Below are 8354 nucleotides of genomic sequence, written 5' to 3' on the forward strand. Positions count from 1 at the left end.
ACGGGATACACAGCAGACTCATAGAATGGCAGATGTCCTAAACAGCACTCTGGCCTCAGAATCAGCCCTTAAGGCATTTGGATCTGGTTGAAGAGCCCATGAGAGTATTTTGGGCATGGAAAGCCAAGACACTCTGGAAAAAAAAAAAAAAAGAAGAAGAAGACCTAAATGAAAGGTCTCTGTGAGGGAGATCCCAGTGGAAAGAATGGGGCCATCAAAGAAGGAGGTACCTTTCTCCGAAGGGAGGAGAGAACTTCCACTTTGACTATGACCCTGTCGGAATAAGTTCAAAGTTGGCTAACCCTAAAGGCTTCCATAGCCTTGGCAACTCATGACTGGAGCCTAGGGAAATTACTGATGCCATAAACAAGAGTGTCAAATTGTTAAGTCAGCAACAGGAGTCAATGTGTCCTTATGTCTCATGTGGAATCTGTCCTTAATATGTTGTCCAATGTGAAGTGATGCTATAACTAGTACTGAAACAGTCTTTTTACACTTTGTGTTTCTGTGTGGTTACAAACTGATGCAATCTTTACTTAATATATACTAAATCGATCTTCTGTATATAAAGATAATTGAAAATGAATCTTGATGTGAATGGAATGGGAGAGTGAGCGGGAGATGTGAGGGGCATGAGTGGGAGGGAAATTATGGGTGTGGGGAGCCATTGTAATGCATAAACTGTACTTTGGAAATTTATATTTACTAAATAAAAATGAAAAAAAATGGAAAAAATTTAAAAAATACAAGTTTATTACAGTTCTATAGAAAAAAAAGAAAAATCAATAGAACAAATTAAAACAACTATAGGGATGGGCGTTGTGGCTTAGTGGGTTAAGCCACCACTTAAAGATGCCTACACTCCACATCAGAGTGTCTGAAGCAAGTCCCATCTCTGATTTTGTTCCAGTCTTTTCAGTGTGTACCCTGGGAAGCAACAGATTATGTCCCAAAAATATGGGTTCTGCCACGCACCTGGGAGAACTAGATGGAGTTCCAAGTCCTGACTTTGGCCTGGCCCAGACTCTGGCTGTTGCAAACATTTGGGCAGTGAACAAGCAGATGAAAGATCTGTCCCTATCACTCTTTAAAATGAATAAAAATTAAATAAGGGATCTAATGAACAAAGTAGACAACATGAAAAAACATGGGTACTTTATAACAAACAGTCAAATGAAATGTTAGAAATCAAAAGCACTGTTAACAAGAGAGAATGTTTTTGATAAACTCACTTATTTAATAGTTATAGCCAAAGAATCAGAAAGCTAGAGATATATCAATATGTTTCACAAACTGAAACACAAGTAGAAAAAGGAGTAAGAAAAAAAAAGCAAATATATGATAGTTTCTTTTAAATATTTTAAGTTAGACAAGTTTATATATTTTATATATAGATTTAGGAACACAGTGACGTTTTCCCCCATCTTCCTTCCAACCCACACTTCAAATCATCCTCCTCCTCCCTCTCACATTCCCATGCTTAGTTTTTATAAAGATTTATTTTCAGTTTACCTAATGATTATATGGTTAATCCTACACTAAGTAAAATACTTTAACGAAGAGTATGAAGGAAAAACAAAAAACAAACAAACAAAAAAAAAAACATGGTTCATCAGTGGAAAAGACGAGGGCCTTAAACAATCATTGAATCTCAAAACATTTACTTCACTCCAATACATTACATTTCAGATACTTTGTTATTAACCATGGATCAGGGAAAACATAGGATATGTCTTTCTGGCACTGGATTTTTTTTTTTTTTTTTTTTTACTTAGTATTATGGTTTCCAGTTGCATCCACTTTTTCTTCTTTTTTTTTTTTTTTTTTTTTTTTTTGGTTTTACATCTGATTGGTACTCCATAGTGAGTATATACCATAACAACTTAATTCAGTCAACAGTTATGGGCATCTCAGTTGCTTCCATATCTTTGCTACTATGGATTGTGCTACAATGAACATAGCAGTATAGAAAACTTTCATATGTTGATTATTTTTGTTTGAGTAAATTCCCTGGGAGTGGGATGGCTGGATCATATGGTAGGTCTATATTCAGATTTCTGAGGTGACTCCATACTGCCTTCCACAGCGGCTGCACCAATTTACATTCCCACCAACAGTGGACTGAGGTACCTTTTTTCCCCACGTCATCCCAATTATTTATTATTTGTTGATTTCTCTATGACAACCATTTTTAACTGGAGTGAGATGAAACCTCATGGTGATTTTGATTTGCATTTCCCTGATGGCTAGTGACCCTGAATATTTTCTCAAGTGTCTGTTGGCCATTTGAATTTTCTCTCTTGAAAATGCCTTTTCAAGTCCTTTGCCTACTTCCTAAATGGATTTTTGTTGTTGTTGTTGAGTTTCTTGAGCTCTTTATAGATTCTGGATATTTGGATATTAACCCTTTATCAGTTGCATAGTTAGCAAATACATTCTCACATTGTCTCAGTTGCTTCTTCACTTTGCTGAGTGTTTTCTTCTCAATTTGATGCAATCCCACTTGTCAATTTTGGCTTTGATTGCCTGTACTTCTGAGATCTTTTCCAAGAAGTCTTTCCTTCTGTCAATGTCTTGCAGGAATTCCCCAATGTTCTCTAGTAATTTGACGGTATCCTGTTGTGGATTTAGTCCCCTGGTACTATTGTATTGGAGTCTATGTCTCCCTAGAGATCCATTAACTTTTTTAAGTAGCCCGAAGCCCCATAATTGGGTGCATAATACATTTTTTATAGTCACATCTTCCTGTTGAATTGATCCCTGAATCATATACTGCTCTTCATCTCCTTTAATAGTATTTGTATTAAAGTCTGTTTTTTTTTTTCTAATATTAGGATCACAACACCTGCCCTTTTTTGGTTTCTGTTAGAATGGAATATCTTTTCCCATCCTTTCACTTTCCATAAACCTTTCTATAGTTTCATTTGGTTTTATTTATACTTTTACTGTTGGATTTTTTCTGCCTTCACATTCTTGCATAGTGATGTCTACTTTTCTGAGTTTCTGTGTATAACTCACCCTTAAGCATCTTTGGTAGTGCTGGATGGATGGTGAAAAATTCTTTCAATTTCTTTTATGGAAGTTTTTATTTTACCTTCTTTCGTAAATGAGAGTTTTGCAGGTTACAATATTCTGGATTGACAGCTTTTTTCTCTCAATACTTGGACTACATCTTGCCATTCCCTTAGCCTGTATGGTTTCTCATGACAACTCAGCTATGAATCTAGTTGGAGATCCCCTGAAAGCAATCTGTTGTCTCTCTTGTACACATTTTAGATTCTTTTATGTTTTACTGTGGAGAGTTTGACTACAATGGCTCATGGTGAGAATATTTTTGGTCATATCTATTAGTTATATGTGCTTCCTATACTTGGATGTCCCTTTGTTTCTCCAAATTGGGGAAATTTTGTTACTATTTCACTAAAAAGAACTTCTAATCCTTTCTCTTTCTACAATTTCAAGTACTTCTAAGACCTGTATGTTGGGTCATTTGATAGTAGCCCATGTATCGATAACATTGTTTTAAAGTTTTCCATTTTTTTTGTCTGACTGTAAGATTTCCAAGAATTGTCTTTTAGTTCATATTCTTTCTTCTGCCTTGCCAAGTCAGCTGTTGAGACTTTCACATTTTTATTTGATCTATTGAGTTCTTCATTTCTAATATTTCATTTTGATTTCCCTTTAAAATCTCAATTTCATGGGAATATTTTTCATTCATATCAGGTAAGGTTTTCTTTAGTTCATGGATTTTGAGTAGTCTTATGTTTAATTTTTTGAATTCCATTTCCAGCATTTCCTCAATCTCTTCATATACACATTCTAATATTGAAATGTTGTGTTCCTTTGTGAGGAGGGTGGTCATGGTGTCTTCCTTATTCTTGTTTCTTGAATTTTGACATTTGTTTTTAGCATCTGTGGGGTTGATTTTTTCCCCTCTGATGGCTTTTATCTTTGAGCTATGCCTCTGTGGCTTGGTGGGATGTCTGTACTCTCAGTTAACATCAATAGGTATATGGCTGGTATTGCCAGGGATCTCTGGTCAGTGCCCCAGGGTGAAACAAATATCCAGGGTAACAGCCAAGTTGGGTGCCATAGACCTCAATGCCTGGGTGTTAGCCCCTAATGTGTTCCATGTCACCATATGAACTGTATAAGTGATCTGTGCAGTTTTCACTGTGAGCACAGTGAACATGTAGAGCCACTCCTGGTGACTGGCCAGAGACAGAACTACTCCCTGTACCTTTTCACGTAACCACTGCATACCCACAGTCTCAGCACATGAGGTTTCCATATTGCTGGGTACAGAGGTTTTTGTTTGCCCTGCCAACCTTCCCAGTCAACAGAGAGGCAGGTGTTCCAAGATGGCTCCACCTACGTGTCTTTCTTGAACCTTGAGGTTGCATGCACCTCATTATCCTACATGGTTGCCAAGCCATCTCAAAACAGCTAGGCTCAAAATAAGCGGGGACTGAAGATTGTTCCCTCTGCTAGATGTTCCCTCTGCTAGAATCACTGGATCACAGGCATACATAAGAGCTGATGACTGAGTGTAGCTCTGTCACAGCCACGAGTACTGCTGTGAAGGTGTCATCCTGTCTGAGCCTATTTCTGTGCTTGCATAAAAGGGTTTGCACAGTGGCTGCCCAGCTGAGAAATGGTGCCTGCCCTTTCTCAGCTGGGCATTGGGCATTGTTGTGGGTAAGTTGGTGTGAGACAAACACACCCCTCTATTTCCACTGGGTTTGTGGGCAACCACTAGCCCCCAGGGCTCTAGATCGGACTCACACCATGCTCTCCCTCCAGTTATATCACCAGGGGTTGCTGCAGTCTGGTCTCACTTCTGTCCCCAACCTGTTGTCTGCTCTAGCTCTTGGCTGCTGCAGTTGTGTGCTGTATTCATGTTCTTGCTGGGTGTCCGCACCCTCTGTACATGTTCATCGAGTTCCTCCTTCTATCTTGTAGTATTTCCAGTGCAGTTTTCTCTCCAATTCTCCCTTGAATGTGCGCTTCCTACACCTCTTTAACTGCTTATCCCTAGTCTAGTATATCATGTCTTTCCCTAATCTGCCATCTTGCAATCTTTCCAGGATAATTTCAAAACATAAATAGAATAAATTGGAATTTCAGCAGAGGAAGAAGAGAATAAAAAACTCTTTGAATTATGTTTCTGAGAACTTTCAAAGATTAGTGGTGGACTAAAATACAGATCCAAAAATCTCAGAACAAGAGAAGACCAAAAAGGAACAGAAATCAAACAGAAAACTACATCCATTGGCATGTCATAGGAAACTGCATATCAAAACAAAGAAATACTTGAAATGAGCCAGTAATGGAAACTTTAAATATATAGAATCAGAATTATATATTTCTCATCTGAATCATTAAAACATTAAATATTACCTTTTACCCTTGAAAGTATTGAAAAATATCATTAATCTGGATTTCCGTATCTACCAAAATATCATTCAAAAATGAAGGAGAGGTGAGCATTTAGAACAGCAGTTAAGATACCGCTTGGGATGCCCTCATAAAAATAGTCAAGTCTCTCAGACAATCAAAATTTGGGAGATTACGTTCCAGAAAATCTACTCTGCAAGAAACATTGAAATGTTTTCTCCAGCAACAACAGAAGTACAGTTATGTCAGAAACTTGGGGTCACATAAAGTAAGGAAGAGTATGTATAATAATAAAAAAGATAATTCTTTTATTTTTCTCATTCTGAAATGATGTAAAAGACATCTAGTTAAAGTAGTAGCATATTGATAATTGTATCTGAATAAGTGGTCAAAATGACAATTTTGGAATGGTCAGAATTAGAAATATTCTTTGAAAAAGTACTTGTCTTAACATGAAGTGACTGTGTTATTTTGAAGTTGTACTTAAATTAGCTAAAAATGCACATTGTAAATTCTGATGTAACCACCAAAAGACTTTATGAGATACAAGTAATGGCTAGAAGAGAAGATAAATACAAAATTCACAAATCTAGTGAATACACAAGAAACCTCTGTCAACCAACAGAAAAATATGAAATCTTTAAAATTTGTATTTGCTTGGATCGATGCAGCTCTGGCTTTTGCAGCCATCTGGGGAGTGAACCAGCAGATGGAAGATCTCTCTGTCTCTACCTCTCTCAGTAACTCTGGCTTCGAAATTAATAAAATAAATCTTTTTTAAAAAGTGTGTTTGTTTGGCAGGGAAGGCGGGAGAGAGGGAAGAAGGGAGGGAGAGGGAAGGAAGAGGGAGAAGGAGAGAGAGAAGGGGAAAAGAGAGTGTGTGTGTGTGAGGGAGAGAAAGAGAAGGGGGGAGGAGGAGAGAGACAGAGAGAGAAGGGGAAAGAGAGGGAAAGAGGAATGAGACATATAATTTTTCATTTGCTATTTCACTCTCCAAATGGCTGCAACAGTTTGGTCCTGGCCAGAAGAAGTCAGAAATCTAGAACTCTGTCTCCCATGTTGGAATACTTGGGCCATCATCTCCTGCCTTGACAGGTACATTAACAGGAAGTTGGAGTGGAAGTTGAGTAGCTGGTGTGCCAACATGAGATGCCTGTGTCTCAAGTGATAGCTTAACCCACTATTCCATAAGACGGATTCAAATATAATTGATACTCAAATGTACTAACAGTCACCTTAAATGTGACTGTTCTATTTTTTATATTTGGAGATAAGGAAGGTTTAGAGAGTTTTGTTCCATAACTTTTTTTTTTTAAGTTTATTTGGGGAAGGTATTGGATACAGCTGGTTAAGCAACTGCTAAGGATGCTTGAAACCCACATTTGAGTGCATGGTCCCCACAGTGTCTTTATTTTATTTGCAAGGGGAAGAGAGAGTAAGCGCGAGAGAGTGCTCCATTTCCCATTCTTTGGTTCATTCCCCAATGTCTGCAGTAGTGACGAATGGGCCAAGCCAAATACCAAATATGAGAGCCAGGAACTCCATCTGGGATTCTCTAGTGGGTGGCAGGGATACATGTACTTGAGCCATAATCGGTTGCCTCCCAGAATACAACATTAGCCTAAAACTGGAAGGGAAGCAGAAGTGGAGCTTAAGTCCTGCATTCAAACACAGGATGCAGGCATCCTAAGCAGGTTTACCCACTCTCCTACATTATCCATCCCAAATGTGACTTTTAATATACCAATTAAAAAATTTGGAAGTGTAGATAGATATGTGATATAACTAGTTTGTCTACAGGAGATTCACTTTGAAAATAAGACTTAAATGTTAGAAGGTATGGGAAAATGAATGCCATTCTAGCACTAGTTAAAATAAATCTAGAGCAGCCATATTACTCTCACTTAAAGCATACTTCATGGGGCCGACACCATGACTTATGAAGTAAAGCTGGAGCCTGCAATGCCAGCATCCCATACAGCACTAGTCCAGTCCTACTACTCAACTTCCAATCCAGCCCCATGCTAATGTACCTGAAACATCAAAAGATGGTCCAGGTCCTTAGGCCCTTGCACCCATGTGGGAGACCCAGAAGAAGCTCCTAGCTTCAGACCAGCCCTGCTCTGGCCATTGCAGCCATTTGTGGAGTGAGGCAGCGGATGGTAGATCATTCTCATTCCCTCTATCCCTCTCCCTGTCTCCTTCTCCCTGCCTCCACTTCCATCTCCCCATCACCACCTCTCCCTGATAAATAAATATAAAAAGTTTACTTCATTAGAAAGAAAATTATAAGAGAAAAGAGGCTCTATGTTATAACACTGTCAGTTGTCCAAGATGATATAACAATCCCAAATGTGTATGCATCAAAAGTGTCAAAAATACATGAGACAAAAAATGATAATTACTCAGATAGTTGTAGATTTTGGCATTCCAGTCTTAGTAATTGAGACATTGTAGAGTCAAAATCCAAATGGAGTGAGCGTGGCTAAAAGCTAATTGCAGATCTCTTGCTTCTGAACATATTAGCTTTGCTTGCTAACGGCTAAGGGTGTATCTTGTGAAACTATGTGGGCCCAAATTCCCAGGAACTGATTTGATAGAAATGTGTCCTTCACTGTTATCTTACAACCGTATCTTGGATCCGTTATTGGGTTTGTTACTGTTAACTGTTATCTTACAACCATATTCTGGTTTTCCTCTTTATTGATTCACTGCATACCAGGGGTCTGATTCGAAATTGTGAACCCTAGTGGACAGAATATTATAAAAAACTGTGTAACTCGCTGTTGAGGGCTACACTCTGGTAAAAAGTGTTGGTCCCGATCTGTTGCCTTACCTCTCATTTGCCTCTCATTTTCAATAAAATTCATGTGTGATTGTCACTGGTTTTTCTAATATTCTATTTTAGCTGATGAGTGGATGCAACAACATCAATGGGGGGAAAATCAATAGCAATG

Source organism: Lepus europaeus, chromosome 1 (genome assembly GCF_033115175.1).
Source record: "Lepus europaeus isolate LE1 chromosome 1, mLepTim1.pri, whole genome shotgun sequence".
NCBI classification, from domain to species: domain Eukaryota; kingdom Metazoa; phylum Chordata; class Mammalia; order Lagomorpha; family Leporidae; genus Lepus; species Lepus europaeus.